We start from the raw sequence: 20,175 nt of genomic DNA, 5'->3' as shown, positions 1-20,175 counted from the left end.
GGGGTATAATTGCTTTACAATGGTGTGTTAGTTTCTGCCTTATAACAAAGTGAATCAGTCATACATAAACATATGTTCCCATATGTCTTCCCTCTTGCGTCTCTCTCCCTCCCACCCTCCCTATCCCACCCCTCCAGGCTGTCACAAAGCACCGAGCCAATATCCCTGTGCCATGCGGCTGCTTCCCACCAGCTATCTACCTTACTACGTTTGTTAGTGTGTATATGTCCATGACTCTCTCTCACCCTGTCACAGCTCACCCTTCCCCCTCCCCATAACCTCAAGTCCGTTTTCTAGGAGGTCTGCATCTTTATTCCTGCCTTACCCCTAGGTTCTTCATGACATTTTTTTTTCTTAAATTCCATATATATGTGTTAGCATACGGTATTTGTCTTTTTCTTTCCGACTTACTTCACTCTGTATGACAGACTCTAGGTCTATCCACCTCATTACAAATAGCTCAATTTCGTTTCTTTTTATGGCTGAGTAATATTCCATTGTATATATGAGCCACATCTTCTTTATCCATTCATCCGATGATGGGCACTTAGGTTGTTTCCATCTCCGGGCTATTGTAAATAGAGCTGCAATGAACATTTTGGTACATGACTCTTTTTGAATTTTGGTTTTCTCAGGGTATATGCCCAGTAGTGGGATTGCTGGGTCATATGGTAGTTCTATTTGTAGTTTTTTAAGGAACCTCCATACTGTTCTCCATAGTGGCTGAACCAATTCACATTCCCACCAGCAGTGCAAGAGTGTTCCCTTTTCTCCACACCCTCTCCAGCATTTATTGTTTCTAGATTTTTTGATGATGGCCATTCTGACTGGTGTGAGATGATATCTCATTGTAGTTTTGATTTGCATTTCTCTAATAATTAATGATGTTGAGCATTCTTTCATGTGTTTGTTGGCAGTCTGTATATCTTCTTTGGAGAAATGTCTATTTAGGTCTTCTGCCCATTTTTGGATTGGGTTGTTTGTTTTTTTGGTATTGAGCTGCATGAGCTGCTTGTAAATTTTGGAGATTAATCCTTTGTCGGTTGCTTCATTTGCAAATATTTTCTCCCATTCTGAGGGTTGTCTTTTGGTCTTGTTTATGGTTTCCTTTGCTGTGCAAAAGCTTTGAAGTTTCATTAGGTCCCATTTGTTTATTTTTGTTTTTATTTCCATTACTCTAGGAGGTGGGTCAGAAAGGATCTTGCTGTGATTTATGTCATAGAGTGTTCTGCCTATGTTTTCCTCTAAGAGTTTGATAGTTTCTGGCCTTACATTTAGGTCTTTAATCCATTTTGAGCTTATTTTTGTGTATGGTGTTAGGGAGTGATCTAATCTCATACTTTTACATGTAGCTGTCCAGTTTTCCCAGCACCACTTATTGAAGAGGCTGTCCTTTCTCCACTGTACATTCCTGCCACCTTTATCAAAGATAAGGTGTCCATATGTGCGTGGGTTTATCTCTGGGCTTTCTATCCTGTTCCATTGATCTATCTTTCTGTTTTTGTGCCAGTACCATACCGTCTTGATAACTGTAGCTTTGTAGTATAGTCTGAAGTCAGGGAGCCTGACTCCTCCAGTTCCTTTTTTCGTTCTCAAGATTGCTTTGGCTATTCGGGGTCTTTTGTGTTTCCATACAAATTGCAAAAATTTTTGTTCTATTTCTGTGAAAACTGCCAGTGGTAGTTTGATAGGGATTGCATTGAATCTATAGATTGCTTTGGGTAGTAGAGTCATTTTCACAATGTTGATTCTTCCAATCCAAGAACATGGTATATCTCTCCATCTATTTGTATCATCTTTAATTTCTTTCATCAGTGTCTTATAATTTTCTGCATACAGGTCTTTTGTCTCCTTCGGTAGGTTTATTCCTAGATATTTTATTCTTTTTGTTGCAATGGTAAATTGGAGTGTTTTCTTGATTTCACTTTCAGATTTTTCATCATTAGTATATAGGAATGCCAGAGATTTCTGTGCATTAATTTTGTATCCTGCCACTTTACCAAATTCATTGATTAGCTATAGTAGTTTTCTGGTAGCATCTTTAGGATTCTCTATGTATAGGATCATGTCATCTGCAAACACTGACAGCTTTACTTCTTCTTTTCCGATTTGGATTCCTTTTATTTCCTTTTCTTCTCTGATTGCTGTGGCTAAAACTTCCAAAACTATGTTGAATAAGAGTGGTGAGAGTGGGCAACCTTGTCTTGTTCCTGATCTTAGTGGAAATGCTTTCAGTTTTTCACCATTGAGAATGATGTTTGCTGTGGGCCTGTCATATATGGCCTTTATTATGTTGAGGAAAGTTCCCTCTATGCCTACTTTCTGCAGGGTTTTTATCATAAATGGGTGTTGAATTTTGTCAAAAGCTTTCTCTGCATCTATTGAGATGATCATATGGTTTTTCTCCTTCAATTTGTTAATGTGGTGTATCACATTGATAGATTTGCGTATATTGAAGAATCCTTGCATTCCTGGAATAAACCCCACTTGATCATGGTGTATGATCCTTTTAATGTGCTGTTGGATTCTGTTTGCTAGTATTTTGTTGAGGATTTTTGCATCTATGTTCATCAGTGATATTGGCCTGTAGTTTTCTTTCTTTGTGACATCCTTGTCTGGTTTTGGTATCAAGGTGATGGTGGCCTCATAGAAGGAATTTGGGAGTGTTCCTCGCTCTGCTATATTTTGGAAGAGTTTGAGAAGGATAGGTGTTAGCTCTTCTCTAAATGTTTGATAGAATTCGCCTGTGAAGCCATCTGGTCCTGGGCTTTTGTTTGTTGGAAGATTTTTAATCACAGTTTCAATTTCAGTGCTTGTGATTGGTCTGTTCATAGTTTCTATTTCTTCCTGATTCAGTCTTGGCAGGTTGTGCATTTCTAAGAATTTGTCCATTTCTTCCAGGTTGTCCATTTTATTGGCATAGAGTCGCTTGTAGTAATCTCTCATGATCTTTTTTATTTCTGTAGTGTCAGTTGTTACCTCTCCTTTTTCATTTCTAATTCTATTGATTTGAGTCTTCTCCCTTTTTTTTTGATGAGTCTGGCTAGTGGCTTATCTATTTTGTTTATCTTCTCAAAGAACCAGCTTTTAGTTTTATTGATCTTTGCTATTGTTTCCTTCATTTCTTTTTCATTTATTTCTGATCTGATTTTTATGATTTCTTTCCTTCTGCTAGCTTTGGGGTTTTTTTTGTTCTTCTTTCTCTAAATGCTTGAGGTGCAAGGTTAGGTTGTTTATTCGAGATGTTTCCTGCTTCTTAAGGTGGGCTTGTATTGCTATAAACTTCCCCCTTAGAACTGCTTTTGCTGCATCCCATAGGTTTTGGGTTGTCGTGTCTCCATTGTCATTTGTTTCTAGGTATTTTTTGATTTCCTCTTTGATTTCTTCAGTGATCTCTTGGTTATTAAGTAGTGTATTGTTTAGCCTCCATGTGTTTGTATTTTTTACAGATCTTTTCCTGTAATTGATATCTAGTCTCATGGCGTTGTGGTCAGAAAAGATACTTGATACAATTTCAATTTTCTTAAATTTACCAAGGCTTGATTTGTGACCCAAGATATGATCTATCCTGGAGAATATTCCATGAGCACTTGAGAAAAATGTGTATTCTGTTGTTTTTGGATGGAATGTCCTATAAATATCAATTAAGTCCATCTTGTTTAATGTCTCATTTAAAGCTTGTGTTTCCTTATTTATTTTCATTTTGGATGATCTGTCCATTGGTGAAAGTGGGGTGTTAAAGTCCCCTACTATGAATGTGTTACTGTCGATTTCCCCTTTTATGGCTGTTAGTATTTGCCTTATGTATTGAGGTGCTCCTATGTTGGGTGCATAAATATTTACAATTGTTATATCTTCTTCTTGGATCGATCCCTTGATCATGATGTAGTGTCCTTCTTTGTCTCTTTTAATAGTCCTTATTTTAAAGTCTATTTTGTCTGATATGTCCAGCTTTCTTTTGGTTTCCATTTGCATGGAATATCTTTTTCCATCCCCTTACTTTCAGTCTGTATGTGTCTCTAGGTCTGAAGTGGGTCTCTTGTAGACAGCATATTATAAGGGTCTTGTTTTTGTATCCATTCAGCCAATCTATGTCTTTTGGTGGGAGCATTTAGTCCATTTACATTTAAGGTAATTATCGATATGTATGTTCCTATTCCCATTTTCTAAATTGTTTTGGGTTTGTTATTATAGGTCTTTTCCTTCTCTTGTGTTTCTTGCCTAGAGAAGATCCTTTAGCATTTGTTGTAAAGCTGGTTTGGTGGTGCTGAACTCTCTCAGCTTTTGCTTGTCTGTAAAGGTTTTAATTTCTCCATCAAATCTGAATGAGATCCTTGCTGGGTAGAGTAGTCTTGGCTGCAGGCTTTTCTCCTTCATCACTTTCAGTATGTCCTGCCACTCCCTTCTGGCTTGTAGGGTTTCTGCTGAGAGATCAGCTGTTAACCTTATGGGGATTCCCTTATGTGTTATTTGTTGTTTTTCCCTTGCTGCTTTTAATATGCTTTCTGTGTATTTAATTTTTGACAGTTTGATTCATATGTGTCTTGGCATATTTCTCCTTGGATTTATCCTGTATGGGACTCTCTGTGCTTCCTGGACTTGATTAACTATTTCCTTTCCCATATTAGGGAAGTTTTCAACTATAATCTCTTCAAATATTTTGTCAGTCCCTTTCTTTTTCTCTTCTTCTTCTGGAACCCCTATAATTCGAATGTTGGTGCGTTTAATGTTGTCCCAGAGGTCCCTGATACTCTCCTCAGTTTTTTTCATTCTTTTTTCTTTATTCTGCTCTGCAGTAGTTATTTCCACTATTTTATCTTCCAGGTCACTTATCCGTTCTTCTGCCTCAGTTATTCTGCTATTGATACCATCTAGAGTACTTTTAATTTCATTTATTGTGTTGTTCATCGTTGCTTGTTTCATCTTTATTTCTTCTAGGTCCTTGTTAACTGTTTCTTGCATTTTGTCCATTCTATTTCCAAGATTTTGGATCATCCTTACTATCATTATTCTGACTTCTTTTTCAGGTAGACTGGCTGTTTCCTCTTCATTTGTTAGGTCTGGTGCATTTTTATCTTGCTCCTTTATCTGCTGTGTGTTTTTCTGTCTTACTGTGTTTGGGGTCTCCTTTTTGCAGACTGCAGGTTCGTAGTTCCCGCTGTTTTTGATGTCTGTCTCCAGTGGCTAAGGTTGGTTCAGTAGGTTGTGTAGGCTTCCTGGTGGAGGGGACTAGTGCCTGTGTTGTGGTGGATGAGGCTGGATCTTGTCTCTCTAGTGGGCAGGTCCACGTCTGGTGGTGTGTTTTGGGGTGTCTGTGGCCTTATTATGATTTTAGGCAGCCTCTCTGCTAATGGGTGGGGTTGTGTTCCTGTTTTGCTAGTTGTTTGGCATAGGTTGTCCAGCACTGTGGCTTGCTGGTCGTTGAGTGAAGCTGGGTGCTGTTGTTAAGATGGAGGTCTCTGCGAGATTTTCGCCGTTTGATATTATGTGGAGCTGGGAGGTCTCTTGTTGACCAGTGTCCTGAAGTTGGCTCTCCTACCTCAGAGGCAGAGCCCTGACTCCTGGCTGGAGCACCAAGAGCCTTTCATCCACACGGCTCAGAATAAAAGGGAGAAAAAGTAGAGGGAATTAGTAGAAGTATGAGGAAAGAAAGAAGGAAAGGAGGGAAGGAAGGAAGGAAGGAAGAAAGAAAGAGAAAGAAGCAAAGAAGGAAAGAAGGCAAGAAGGAAAGAAAGGAGGCAGGGAGGGAGGGAGGAAGGAAGGAAGGAGGGAAAGAAGGAAAAAAGACAGAAAGAAAGAAGATACAGTAAAAATAAAATAAAGTATAATAAAGTTATTGAATTAAAAAATTCTTATTTTGAAAAAAAGAAGGGACGGATAGAACCTTAGGACAAATGTTGGAAGCAAAGCTATACAGACAAAATCTTACACAGAAGCATACACATACACCCTCACTAAAAGAGGTAAAGGGGGAAAAATCATAAATCTTGCTGTCAGAGACCACCTCCTCAATTTGGGATGATTCGTTGTCTAAAGGAGGGAAGGAAGGAAGGAAAGAAAGAAAGAAAGAACGAAGGTAAAGTATAATAACGTTATTAAAATTAATTATTAAGAAAAAATTTTTTTAAAAAAACCATGGACGTATAGAACCCTAGGACAAATGGTGGAAACAAGACTATACAGACAAGATCTCACACAGAAGCATACACATACACATTCACAAAAAGAGGAATAGGGAAAAAAATCATAGATCTTGCTCCTAAAGTCCACTTCCTTAATTTGGGATGATTGGTTGTCTATTCAGGTATTCCACAGATGCAGGTACATCAAGTTGATTGTGGAGCTTTAATCCGCTGCTTCTGAGGCTGCTGGGACAGATTTCCCTTTCTCTTCTTTGTTCCCACAGCTCCCGGGGCTCAGCTTTGGATTTGGCCCTGCCTCTGCGTGTAGGTCGCTGGAGGGCGTCTGTTTTTTGCTCAGACAGGACGGGGTTAAAGGAGCCGCTGATTCGGGGGCTCTGGCGCACTCAGGCCGGCGGGGAGGGAGGGGCACGGCGTGCGGGGCGGGGCTGCGGCGGCAGAGGGCGGCGTGACGTTGCGCCGGCGCGACGTTGCACCAGCCTGAGGCGCCGTGCGTTCTCCCGGGGAAGTTGTCCGTGGATCCCGGGACCCTGGCAGAGGCGGGCTGCACAGGCTCCGCGGAAGAGGGGTGTGGAGAGTGACCTGTGCTCGCACACAGGCCCCTTGGTGGCGGCAGCAGCAGCCTTAGCGTCTTATGCCCGTCTCTGGGGTCCGCGCTTTTAGCCGCGGCTCGCGCCCGTCTCTGGAGCTCCTTTAAGCGGCCCTCTTAATCCCTTCTCCTCGCGCACCAGGAAACAAAGAGGTAAGAAAAAGTCTCTTGCCTCTTCGGCAGGTGCAGACTTTTCCCCTGGACTCCCTCCCGGCCAGCCGTGGTGCACTAACCCCTTCAGGCTATGTTCAAGCCGCCAACCCCAGTCCTCTCCCTGCGCTCCATCGGAAACCGAAACCCGAGCCTCAGAGCCTCAGCTCGCAGCCCAGCCCGCCCCGGCGGGTGAGCAGACAAGCCTCTCGGGCTGGTGAGTGCCGGTCGGCACCGATCCTCTGTGCGGGGAATCTCCCCGCTTTGCCCCCCGCACCCGTTGCTGTGCTCTCCTCCGCGGCTTCGAAGCTCCCCCCTCCGCCTCCCGCAGTCTCCGCCCGCGAAGGGGCTTCCTAGTGTGTGGAAACTTTTCCTCCTTCACAGCTCCCTCCCACTGGTGCAGGTGCCGTCCCTATTCTTTTTTTTTTTTTTTTTTTTTCGTCCCTATTCTTTTGTCTCTGTTTTTTCTTTTTTTTCTTTTGCCGTACCCAGGTACGTGGGGAGTTTCTTGACTTTTGGGAGGTCTGAGGTCTTCTGCCAGCGTTCAGTAGGTGTTCTGTAGGAGTTGTTCCACGTGTAGATGTATTTCTGGTGTATCCGTGGGGAGGAAGGTGATCTCCGCGTCTTACTCTTCCGCCATCTTCAAGGTCCCCCCGCATGTATCTTTTTGAATTAGAGATTTTGTCTTTTCCGAAGGAATATTCTTATTTCCATTATCACTGAATTTCAGTCTTCCCCTCAGGATGCACATGGAAAGGCTCTGAGCTGGAAAAACTGTAAGGCCAGAGGCAGAAGATGACATTTATGGGCAACTCTGTCTTGGTCATAACTCTATTCCTCCACCATTACTTGGTGTCAGACATTCAGCCAAACACTAATATAGATGAAAGAGCTGTTTACTTTTATTAGCCCATTAAGCAAATGCTTATCATGCTCCTACCATGCTGGACAGTGTGGTAGCCCTGGTGCAGAAAAAGAAACACACAGACGGACCCTCACCGATGAGGGTAAGAACAACGGGCTTGAGGCACATACAGCCTCCCCTCAGGGATGGAGTCCCGTGCCCACGGCGCCCACAGACCCTTGCCAGTGGAGGAAGCAGGGCTGGAGCATTTTCTAGTAACAGATAACACACTTGGCCAGACCACGGTGAAGCCAAGAGCACACCAGTCTGAGAATGGGATCTTCTCTGGCTGCCACTGAATAGCAGTGTGATTGGGGGCCGCTGACTCAAATCACCTGCAGGCCCAGTGTCCTCATTCATTGAATGAAGGGATTTAGAGGAAACTTCCCCACTCCTGGGCATATATCAGGAGAATACCATAATTCAAAAAGGTACATGCACCCCAATGTTCACTGCAGCACCATTTACAATAGCAAGGACACGGACACAACTTAATGTCCATTGACAGATGAATGGATAGAGAAGATGTGGTACGTATATACAATGGAATATTACTCAGCCATAAAAAAGAATGAAATAATGCCATTTGCAGCAACATGGATGGACCTAAAAATCATCATACTAAGTGAAGTAAGTCAGACAGAGAAAGACAAATATATGATATCACTTATATGTAGAATCTAATTTAAAAAATGATACAAATGAACTTATTTACAAAACGGAAACAGACTCACAGATATCAAAAACAAACTTATGGGTACCAAAGGGGAAACCTGGGGGGGAGGGATAAATCAGGAGCTTGGGATTAACATACACACTCTACTATATTATAAGATAGATAACCAACAAGGACCTATTGTATAGCACAGGGAACTCTACTCAATACTCTGTAAAAACCTATATGAGAAAATAATCTGAAAAAGAATGAATATATGTATATGTATAACTGAATCACTTTGCTGTACATCTGAAACTAACAGAACATTGTAAATCAACTATACTCCAATAAAATTAAAAAAAATAAAATCAAGGAAGTTTTTAAAAAAATAGTTGATACAAACAAGCAATACTCACTCCAGGTTTCTGTATATAAAATACAGTACATGTATGTGAAATTAAAATCAGTAAAAATGAAAAAACATAAAGGAAACTTCAGTCTGTGTGTGCGTATAGACTGTGTATATGCACGTATATATGTGTATACGTATATATGTCTGTAATTATTGTAAATAAGAAAACAAAGCATAGAGTTGACATTTCTCATCTCTCGTTCCGGGTCTGTTGCTTTTCCTTCTTAGTTTTTGGCTATTTTTCTCCTTTTTCTCTGTTGACATTCACCTGTCATAACACACTGTAGCTCACCTCTGCCTCAAGCTAGCCCTTCTTTGAAATCTCTGCTTCTCCTGTTCCAGTTTTCCTTCCTTTGCCTAAACAGAGCATCAAGAAAGGAAGAAATCAATAGGAGAAATGATATGTTTTGATCAGCAGTTTTCTCTAAATTACATTTGTTAAAGTCTGGCCGTTTCATATTCTGTTTAATGTATTCCATCGAGGTCATTTTCAATCTTGAAGTTCCTTCCCATTTCTTTCATTTCAAAAGATGAGAGGTTAATGTCTTGCTTTTTAAAAATTAATAGCAACTCACTGGAACTATGATAAAGGCAAAACGGAGCTTTATTGTGAATGACGGACATGGGACTCTTTTGGGGAGAAATGTACGGAAGAACTAAGGCAATGATGTATTTTTTTAATCCCCCCTATTTATAATGGATTATCATTGCATAAAATTTACATACGGCCAACAAAGTACGGCAAGAGAATGTATGGCTCAAACGCTCAGGTAACAACTTAACATCCAGTTAATTCAATGGTAAACATCGGAGGAATCAGTTGCAAAGGGTTTTCGTGGCAGGGGAGGCCGTAGTGGAAATAAGGTGGTCACAAAGCACCGAGCTGATCTCCCTGTGCTATGTCGCTGCTTCCCACTAGCTAGCTATTTTACGTTTGGCAGTGTATATATGTCCATGCCACTGTCTCACTTTGTCCCAGCTTACCCTTCCCCCTCTCCGTATCCTCAAGTCCGTTCTCTAGTAGGTCTGCCTCTTTATTCCCATCTTGCCCCTAGGTTTGCCCGCAGCTTTATTGAGACATAATTGACACATAACATTGGGTAAGTTTAAGGTGTAGAGCGGGTTGATTTGGTACAGTTACATGTTGCAAAATGATTACCAGCATAGCATTAGCTAACACTTCCATCCCGTCACATAATTACCATTTCTTTTTTGTGTTGAAAACAGCTACCGTCTACTCGCTTAGAAATTTTCAATATATGCTACAATATTAACTATAATCACTGTGCTGTACATTAGATCCCCAGGACTTGTTACTCTTATAACTGGAAGTTTGTCTACATATATCTTTAATGTTTATTTGAAATCCATCTGAGACTGTATTACTAAGGATAGAGCTTTTAATATCTTAAGAGCTATAGGTTTGATAGATGTTACACATATAAATGCAGTATCTTTGCTTTTCAGTTGGCCTGCACAATTCTCTAAGGATTGTTGTGATTGAATTAAGCCCTAGCTAGTATCTATGGGCCAAATCCATGAGGATTTCTCTGGAGGGAAATTGTTATATTTACTTGTTAGTGAGAAATATAAAATGATAAAAATTCCTTTTGGGCCTTAGAGAGAAGATATTGCAACCACAGAAAAAGATACCTGGCTGCTTGGCCTTTCACTGGAGTCCAAGTGAAGGACTGCCCTCTGAGGCAGCGTTGACATCTAAGGAAAGGTATCACATCCTGAACTTACCGCCAGAATGTGGGAGGTTTTAGTTGATTCTGTTGTCAAGGTTCACCTCCTCTATTGTGTTTTGCAATTGATTTTTTTAACTTCCTGCGGGCCTTTCTACTAACAGGCAAAATGCTTTCTGGCCTATGAAATGTCCACCTGTCCTGATTCCTCTTCCTTGTAACTACCTCTCCCCGCCAGGCATTCACAGCACTCTGTGCTGAACTCGGACTGGATCTGGAAACCCAGACAACCCTTCCAAAACCTTCCAAAGCCTTATCATCTTCCAGAACGCTTTACACACAGAAGATAAAAATGTAGTTCCGTATAACACCGCAAGAAAACTTTTACAAAGGTAAGGCATTATTCTCATTGTAAAATAATTCACTTTAGTGGGGGGAAAAAAACCTCACCTTGACACTTCTTGAGATAGCAAGTTAGCTGACTGCTGAGTTTAGACTGCTTTAAGAGCATCACCTTAGCACGTGACTCTCATGAATATTTCCCCCCAACTAGATGAGAACTTATCCCTCTCATTTGGATCTTCGCCGAGTCACCCCTTTGTGTGGAGTTGCCAGCTCCCAGTAGGGCCCATAAGGACAGCAGAGCTCTATTCTCTGACTCTATCCATGTCCCATCACCTCCAGCCTCCTTCACTTGGTGGCAGCCCATTGTCTCCATCTCTGTCTTGAACATACCAGGTTTGTTTCCTCCTCAGACCCTTTGCACTTGCCATGGCCCTGCCCGAACTTGCCCTTCCTCCAGGCTTTGGTTAGTGACGCACTGTCATCATTCTGATTAGGATTGAATGCCACCCCTCCACGGGGCTTCCCTTAGCCCCTGTTAACGTCTGCTCCCCACCCACTCAGACTCCATTCGACTCCCTCTCAAGTCCAAGCCATAACCCCAATGTCCTTTTTTTCACGTAACTTTCCCCTAAGTTCCTTATGTCTTATTTACACCCAGGCCATCCCTGGGGACACTTGCTTTCCTCGTGTAATCATTAATTACTCTCAAGTGTTCTGGTTGAAATACGAAACTATAACATTATCATAGTTATCACTTCTAGAAATGGGGTTTATTTATTTTTCCGTATCCTTCGTAGATGTCTCTTCACTAGAAAGTAGGCACAGGGACTTTGTGCCAGGTAATTATTTAGGCACTGGGGAGGCAACAGTAAATACAGATTATGAGAACTCATTCAATATTTTTTGATGGAACCAGTTAAAGAAAACGAATGACAGGCTTTCATATAATGTGTTTGTGCACAGACACATAAACGAACTGAAGTGATGATTTTGTGTTCTTTTGTTTTTCTTTTAATTTTTATTTTATATTGGGAGTCCAGTTGATTAACAACGTTGTGTTAGTTTCAGGTGTACAGCAAAGTGATTCAGTCATACATGTATTTATTCTTTTTCAAATTCTTTTCCCATTTAGGTTATTACAAAGTGTTTAGCAGAGCTCCCTGTGCTATACGGTAGGTCCTTGTTGGTTATCGTTTTTAAACATAGCCGTGTGTATATGTCAATCCCAAACTCCCAATCTATCCTTCCCCCTCCCCCTCCCCCTCCCCCCACGTCACCCCGGGTAACCATAAGTTTATTTTCTATGTCAGTGAGTCTGGTTTTTTTTTTTTTGTTAAATAAGTTCATTTTTATCTTATTTAAGTGAAGATTTTGGATCAAGTTTTATTTCATAGTTATGTGGACATATGCTCCAAAAAATAATAAATAGGGAAAAACTCACACTCATTCAGAGGAATGAGATTGCAAAGAAATTGTCAAAAAGTTCAAATTGAAAAAGAAACTTGTTTGGAAAGGTTGCTTCTGCTACATTGCATGAAACTTCCTAAAGAGGTCAGCGACTCCTCCATTAGTACCTGGGGTCTTCTCTGTATCTTTGTCAATTTTTTTCTTTTCAACACTGGCCTTGGAATATGACAAGTTATTCTAGATAATTTAGGCAATATTCTTGCAAGTAGCCATAATGTGGGGGACCCAGATGTGGGGGACGGGTTTATCGATCTGTAGACAGAGCAACGATACTGGGGTCGCTGCTCGCCTTTGCACACGGAGCCATGGATGAATTAAGAACAGATTTTCCTTTGAGAGGATAAACTGGGAGAAAAAAGCTGAGGTTGTGTTTCAACCTCCACTTGTCTCCTAGGCTTGAAAGCTTCGGGCAGTACACGGTCTGCATCACTTCATGTGGAAACATGGGCGGTAGCAAAGACCATTTATTTTCAGTGTATGTAAAACCGATGAAATCAAAATTAACCCAGAGAACTATTTAAATTGGCGTTTATTTCTTTCTGACCCCAAGGGTGATTTATTCCCATCCACACCCCAGACATGGACACAGCTTCAAATGGACACTTCAGCAGCTGGGATGTACTGAGTTGCAGGAGGTCCCACCTTACAAATCAGAATAGTTCAGAGAAGTGACACTATCATATGCATGTTTAAAGGCAACCCAGAACTAGGAACACAGGGAAACCCCACTGAACTGAATTCCAGTAAGAGACAAGCCCTTCCTAGCAGAGACCATGGGTACTTTCATCCCTGCCGCATTTTTCCTTACTCAGTATGTGTGGGATGTGGCACCCACCTGTCTTTTAAACGTCTGCCAACTACAGATTGGCACTTGCCATCTGCCTCTACAAGGATTAAATCATGAACTGCTGCAGCCGCTGACCTTCCACACCCCCTGAAAGGAGCTCAGGGTGGAGAGCACGAAGGAGGCCCTCTGTGCTCTGGGAAAACCCGGCAGAACAGGCCTTCAGATAGTTAGATATTCTCAGGAGATATTATGAGCCCAATTCTTGCATCTCCTTGTATCTAGAAAAGCACTAAAATCATTAATGGAGACATCTGCTCCTTGTGACGAGCAGCCACCTTCTGCCAAAATGCATGGGGTTTTTTTTTTCATTTATTTTTTGCGGTACGCGGGCCTCTCACTGCTGTGGCCTCTCCCGGTGCGGAGCACAGGCTCCGGACACTCAGGCTCAGCGGCCATGGCTCACGGGCCCAGCCGCTCCGCGGCATGTGGGATCTTCCCGGACCGGGGCACGAACCCATGTCCCCTGCATCGGCAGGCGGACTCTCAACCACTATGCCACCAGGGAGGCCCTCAAAATGCATGTTTGACTGCATGTTCCCCCTTCACTAAAATCACATCTATACTGACCTCCCCCTGCCTCTTGGGGACAGTTTCTCAGAGCTCTCTGAGAGGCTGTCTCCCAGGCTATAGTCCTCATTTTGCCCCAAATAAAACTTAACTCAGAACTCTCATGTTGTGCATCTTTTTAGGCAACTCTTCATCAGCCGCGTGTGGGCTGAGAGGAAGGTTTGGAATTCTGAGGATTCCCAGGCTTGGAGTGAATCCACACCACATCCTTCTCACGGGACCTTCACTGGGTGCATGGTAGCAGCACCAAGGCCGGTAAGCCCTCCCGATGTGCGGTACCTGGACCAAGTACGTGGCCGGGCCCTTCTGGAGGCTTGGGGATGTGCAGGATGACCAAGGGAGCTTCCTAGGGCACAGGAGGCTCCTCCTGGATGCGAGGCAGCAAATCAAAGCCTGCTCCTCTTGTAGAAGAACGGAGAGCGATCTCCAAAGGCTCAGGGAGTGGCTGCTCACGTGTAAAGTCTGGAGCCTTAATAATGATATTCGTGTACTGCTTTATTAAGCACTTTAACCTTTACGCTCTAATTCTCATAATAAACACATTACGTTTGTGATGTTATTCCCAAACTCTGGAGGATAACTGGCTTACTCTAGGCTTTAGAAAGTGAGTGTGCAGCAAAAGCAGGACAGAGACCCAAGATTGTTGCCTCTTAGTTTATGCTTTTCCAAGAAACAATAGTTACTCTGCTGCTGCACTATCCTTACCTCAGAAAACTCCTGCTGTAGCAACGTTTGTTGTTGAGGTCTCTGAAATACCTGTTTTGTTCTGAACCTCTGAACTTTCTTGGCTCAAAATGGGAATGACAGCCTTTAACACATGATTATCATTTTATAGCAATGTATGCATTTAGAATTCTGAGTTATGATTCACCCAGTTATCTGAATTAAAATATTTTCCTTGCCTTCACTGTTGGGCTTTGAAGTACCACCGTAAACCCACCTACCCCTTTCCCCAGAGTCTGGGGTAGGCGCTTCAATATGCCCCCATAGCACCATAAGATCCCCCACCATAATGCCCATCACAAGATACTGGACCTTCCAGTTTATGCGTCTGCTTCTACCCAGCGGTGAGCTCAGGGATTTTCTGCTTGGAGGAGAAATTATTTCGTATTCATCTTTTATCCCAGGGCTTATTACAGTGGCATTCAAGGGTCAGTCAATAAATACTACTGAATGACTAAACAAACAGAGTAAATAAATGCCTTAGGAGAATCGGTCACCCCCTGGTCTGCCATATCTCACCACGACTACATTGATACATTGATTAATAATTTGCCTGGAAAGAAGCTCCTTTATGATGGTGTGGATGATAGTAAAAGTAATATTTTCATCGTGTTATTAAGTGCAGTGTTGTTCAACCTGTCTGCTTATCTGCCAACGTACGGTCCGGGGCAGAGATCACGTCAGCTTTGCTGTCGTATCTACAGCAGTTTGCAGAGTTATCGGCACACGGTAGTGGCTTACTTTCCTGGGTGAATAAATACCTTTTTATGATGATTATGTAATACATGTACAGTTCTGTAAACATTATATATATTAGTCATGCTTTACATGTACACATATAAATTTAAACTTACCCATCTTTTTCTTCATTGATTGTGATTTTTGTCACTTGTTTAATAATTGCTTCTTTTCCCCAAGGCACTGTCTTTATTTTTTGGTAAGATTTGGGGGTCTGATTTTTATATATTGACAGTTAATTCATTAAAATTGTTTTCTTTTTGTGGTGTGAGGTAGGTATCAGATTTTTTAATGTATGCGTAAACAATTTTCCCAGCTCTATTTATTGAATAGCTTAGCTTTCCTTCTCTGATTTGCAATGTCATTTATCAATGTTCTATAATTAATAGGCATTCTTTTCTATTATATATGTTGGCATTGATATCATAGTGTTTTCATTACTACAGTTTTGTAAGTCTTGATAACTAGTAAGAAATGTTTTGTTCCTTCTCTCTTCTTGATCTTTCTTCTTAGAGGTTTTTAAAAAGCAAATTTTTCTTTTGTTGAAGCTCATTTGCTTTTTTCTTTTTCCATTTTATTGATTTCCTACCTATTATGTCTGCCCTATTTTTAAAAGCTTATTCTAAGCTTTTAAGTCCTTCAGACATTTACTTTTAATCTTTTTCTTTTATTAATGCATGTATTTCCCTTTTTCTTGGTCCTACTGTAGATGACTATGATGTACACTTTTTGGTATTCAATTCTAAATATGTCTTAGTTTCCTATGTGAATAACTTATTATCTTGAGTAATTTGAGTCCATTTAAGTCTGTGCTTGTTGCTGATTTCTAATTACTTGGAGTTTTGCTCTGAGAATCTGATCTGAATGTGTATCACTCACACTCTAGCAGGAAGCAGATGCCGTACTCAAGTGGGTAATGGAGGAAGGTTTAATGAAGAGGCTGCTCATAAATATGTAAGCAGGGTTACAGGAAACCAAGAGCGATGGTTGAAATGCTCTACACTAGCAAGATGGAGGAGCCATTACTACCCTCAGGACTGAAGGTTAAGGAGAGGCAAAGTTGACCAGAACCCAGAGATAGTAGCTGTTGTTGTAGCAGAGGGTTTCCTGACAGGGGCTGTGGTCTTGGTAGAGAAACTTACTTCAACATATAACGACCCATCACAGAGGAAACCAGCAAATAAGTACCCTGATCTCACTCTGTTCTCCAGTCCAGTCTCCACCAATGCTTCCCATTTATGCGAAACAACCAGAAGCCAGATGGCAAAGGGAACCATGGACGAAGTCCAGCCAGTTCAGCCTCCCAGGGTAGAGGCAGATGGAAGAAAGGCAGAGGGTGGGTTTGGATGGTATAATGAAAGTGTCCAGTACTGTTCATTCTTTCTGTCCCCTCCAAAGCTTCACTCACCTGTTTGGCATTCAAGTAAAATAAATGTGTTCTCAATGCCGGGGACAACAAAGTTCCATGAGCTGCCGTATAGATTGAGTGATGTCAATACCTGAAAGATAAAATGTTAGCCACCCCGAGCTGCCCACCATCAACTGAATGTTTTTTCCTGATATTCCAAATCATAAGATTGGATATTAACAGTAATATTAAATTATCCCTTGGAAATGGTATATATCAGAACAGGCACAAGTTAATTGCACAGGTAGCTGGGTCATTTACTCACCTGGAAACTGTGCCTATTTCTGTGTCTACTGCTTTGCCCTCAACACACACCTGTGGCCTCATGAGGGTTCCCTATGAAAAGTTAACAAAAAGGGTAGGTCTGGTTTGCAGATGGATTTGCATAATATACACATAGATAACCAAATGTATTACAGCTCCACACAGGGATGGTGGATTTGGAAAAAAAACAGTGATGATGGGCAATCACTTGGGGGTCAAGCACTAAGTTTCCACCAGGGTCAATAGGAGGCCAGGAACTGCTTACCAACTTGAGGCTAGTTACTGGCAGAAGACGGCATGGCTTCATTCCCAAACCCAAGGGACCATGCAGTGATTCTTTCTTTGGGATTTTTCGGTTGCTGTTAAAATATATTATCTGCCTCACACACAGGAAATACCGTAGCATATCTTGACACACAGCATAAGTGACAAGACAGCTTGAACTACTTCCTGGACATGATACGGAAGTCTAAGCAGTAGACCTTCTTGTTCTTTACTCTTTCCACCCGCTCCCCCCCGCCCCCGCAAACTGGCCATCTTAAGCGTTACTCAATAATCATGTTACAAGATCATGCTTACATATCCTATATGTAGCCTTCAGAAAGCAAAAAGTCCATCAACAGTTATGTCTATTTCTTTGAAATGGGTGCTACAAAGTGTCACAGTATATTTTCACTTTAGAGTGAAAGTGAAAGAGTTTAGGTCTCCAAACTCTTGTGGGGCTTATCTCTTACCCTCTCACCCTTGCTACTTCCTCTCATCAGCTCCAGTGAGCAAAACGTCATCAACGTGATGTGGTACCTGATGTGATATTAAGACATTCAATTCCCTCTGGTCTGTCTTAGGACCAAAGCAGGAGAGATGGATGATGTAGGGGTGCTGATGCTCCTGCCACAAGAGAATGAGTTGTTTCTGATCATCTTTACTGATAGAAATGGGGAAAATTATCAATATATGCCAGGTCAACAGCCGTATACTCGGTGGTAGAGCAATGTTGATTTGCTTCGGTAAAGATACCACATGTGGAACTACAGTTATGATGGACATGAGCACCTGATTAAGTGTGCGATAACCCACAGTCATCCTCCAAGACTCATCTGGGTTTTGCACCATTCAAACGGGTAAGGCAGAGGGACTTCCCTGGTGGTCCAGTGGTTAAGACTCTGCCTTCCAACGCATGGGGTGCAGGTTCAATCCCTGCTTGGGGAGCTAAGATCCCACAAGCCTTAGAGCCAAAAAAACAAAACATAAAACAGAAGCAATATTGTAACAAATAAAGACTCCTGTTTTCCTCCTCTTTGTACAATGTTTTTTTAAAAATCCCTGTGACAGAGTTCTCCTGGTGTGAACCGCATGGGTTATGGCTTCAATAGCAACCAGAAGTGACAGCTCCTAGGTCCTCATTGGGAGAAGCTTCCTACATGGGGGAAAGAGGGCTGGAAGGCATGAACCCTGAGTGGGAGGAGGGCGCTGCAGCATCACCGGTGCAGGTGAGGGTCATGGCAAGGATGCTGGCCGCCAGAGCCACACTCGGTCTCAGTTATGCTCACCTTTTTGCTGAAGAACAGGGGAAGCCTGTCCCCTTTCCCTCTCCGAATCGATCCAGAGAAGGTGGCCCTGGCCGGCTTGCCACTCTGTAGAGCCTCGAGTTGGCCACCAGGAGGCAGTGCTGTCTCTTCTCAGACGCAAGGGTAGAAGGTCCCGCCTGGCTCGGAGGTGAGTTCTCGGGTGACCTGTGGGAGGTGTGAAGACAGAGAAAGGTGGAGACAAAGAGGGCTTTTCTCTCCCACTCCGATGTAGGGAGGAACCTGTCGCCACCCTGGGGTGTTCTGATCGCAAGCATTTAAGCGGATCCTAGAGGATCCCCACCCCCGCCCCGGTCAGGCAGGTGGGGATTGAAGTTTCCCTCCAGAAGGTATTTGCCTGGTTCACCAAAAAACACCTGACGTCCAATGCTTTAGTCCAATGAGTTCCCTGAAGGCAGGGCTACTGCCTCTTCATCTCTCTCCTAGCAGGGCGTGTGCTTAACTGACAAGTCGTCCAGTGAGTGATTTAATACATAAAGCATCTGACCTTTGCTAAGACGCTGCTTTCGGAGGCAAGGAACCAGGTTTTCATGTCGGCCCTCCTACCGGTCTGTCGCTGAGAAATAACTTCTGTCTGAGCCTCCACTCCCCGTGTGTGACTCACTCGCAGATGTAAAGTCGAACTCTGCTGAAGGCAGGGACACAGTTACGGATGCATGTTTTTGAAAGGAAAAAATGGTTGTGAATGTGAAATCCACGTTTCTTCCTTGACTGTTTTAGATCTTATAGGGTAGAGTAAATTTCTTATGTGAAGGCACCTAGAGATTTGCCTCATGGCCCTCAAGGCATGATTACCAGGGGGTAAGGGGGAGACGGATAAATTGGGAGATTGGGATTGACATATACACACTACTGTGTATAAAATAGATAACTAATAAGAACCTATTGTATAACACAGGGAACTCTACTCAATACTCTGTAACGGCCTATATGGGAAAAGAATCTTAAAAAAGAGTGGAGGGGGCTTCCCTGGCGGCGCAGTGGTTGAGAGTCCGCCTGCCGATGCAGGGGACACGGGTTCGTGCCCCGGTCCGGGAAGATCCCACATGCCGCGGAGCGGCTGGGCCCGTGAGCCATGGCCGCTGAGCCTGCGCGTCCGGAGCCTGTGCTCCGCTGTGGGAGAGGCCACAGCAGTGAGAGGCCCGCGTACCGCAAAAAAAAAAAAAAAAAAAAAAGAATGGAGGTATGTATATGTATAACAGATTCACTTTGCTGTCCACCTGAAATTAACACAACATTGTAAATCAACAATACTCCAATAAAAATTAAAAATAATAGTAACACATTGAGCTGAGAGTGCAAAATGGGTGGAGAGCCCGTCCACTCGATTTACAACCTGGACAGCGGCCTGCATCGTGGACGAGGAGGCTTGTCTGTGGACGCTTCAGGGATGTGGCCTGGTTAGTTTCACGTTGACCCTCCCCAGTTATCCCTGACCACCCCCGTCAGGGGGCGCTAGATAGTAAGGTTCTCGGGAGTAAGAACTATGCTTGGGGTGGGATAGGGAGGGTGGGAGGGAGGGAGACGCAAGAGGGAAGACATATGGGAACATATGTTTATGTATAACTGATTCACTTTGTTATAAAGCAGAAACTAACACACCATTGTAAAGCAATTATAACCCAATAAAGATGTTAAAAAAAAAAAAAAGAACTATGCTTCATTCATCCAGTAACTCGTTCAATATCC

At 42.6% G+C, this 20,175-nt stretch overlaps 2 long non-coding RNA genes across 11 annotated transcripts in view; one reads left to right on the top strand and one right to left on the bottom strand.

Annotated features, from left to right (window-relative positions):
• LOC115851886 (uncharacterized) overlaps window positions 1–19,986 on the top strand; it is a 39,286-nt gene extending 19,300 nt beyond the window's left edge. The window contains exons 7-10 of the long non-coding RNA XR_009565229.1: window positions 10,475–10,579; window positions 10,780–10,933; window positions 12,019–12,058; window positions 13,890–19,986. This is a non-coding gene — a long non-coding RNA (uncharacterized lncRNA). The remainder of the gene's footprint in view (window positions 1–10,474; window positions 10,580–10,779; window positions 10,934–12,018; window positions 12,059–13,889) is intronic.
• LOC132597842 (uncharacterized) overlaps window positions 12,209–20,175 on the bottom strand; it is a 256,993-nt gene continuing 249,026 nt past the window's right edge. For 4 of the 10 annotated variants that reach the window (XR_011377699.1, XR_011377706.1, XR_011377703.1 and 1 more), the window contains 3 exons: window positions 18,974–19,111; window positions 18,451–18,633; window positions 12,209–17,788 (listed from right to left, as the gene is read on the bottom strand). This is a non-coding gene — a long non-coding RNA (uncharacterized lncRNA). Of the gene's footprint in view, window positions 17,789–18,450; window positions 18,634–18,973; window positions 19,115–20,175 lie in introns of all 10 variants that reach the window. The other 6 variants (XR_011377702.1, XR_011377700.1, XR_011377701.1 and 3 more) reach the window with 3 other exon arrangements.

Source organism: Globicephala melas, chromosome 9 (genome assembly GCF_963455315.2).
Source record: "Globicephala melas chromosome 9, mGloMel1.2, whole genome shotgun sequence".
NCBI lineage: Eukaryota > Metazoa > Chordata > Mammalia > Artiodactyla > Delphinidae > Globicephala > Globicephala melas.
Note: the sequence above shows the minus strand (reverse complement) of the source record. Positions and strands in the feature narration are given on the sequence as shown.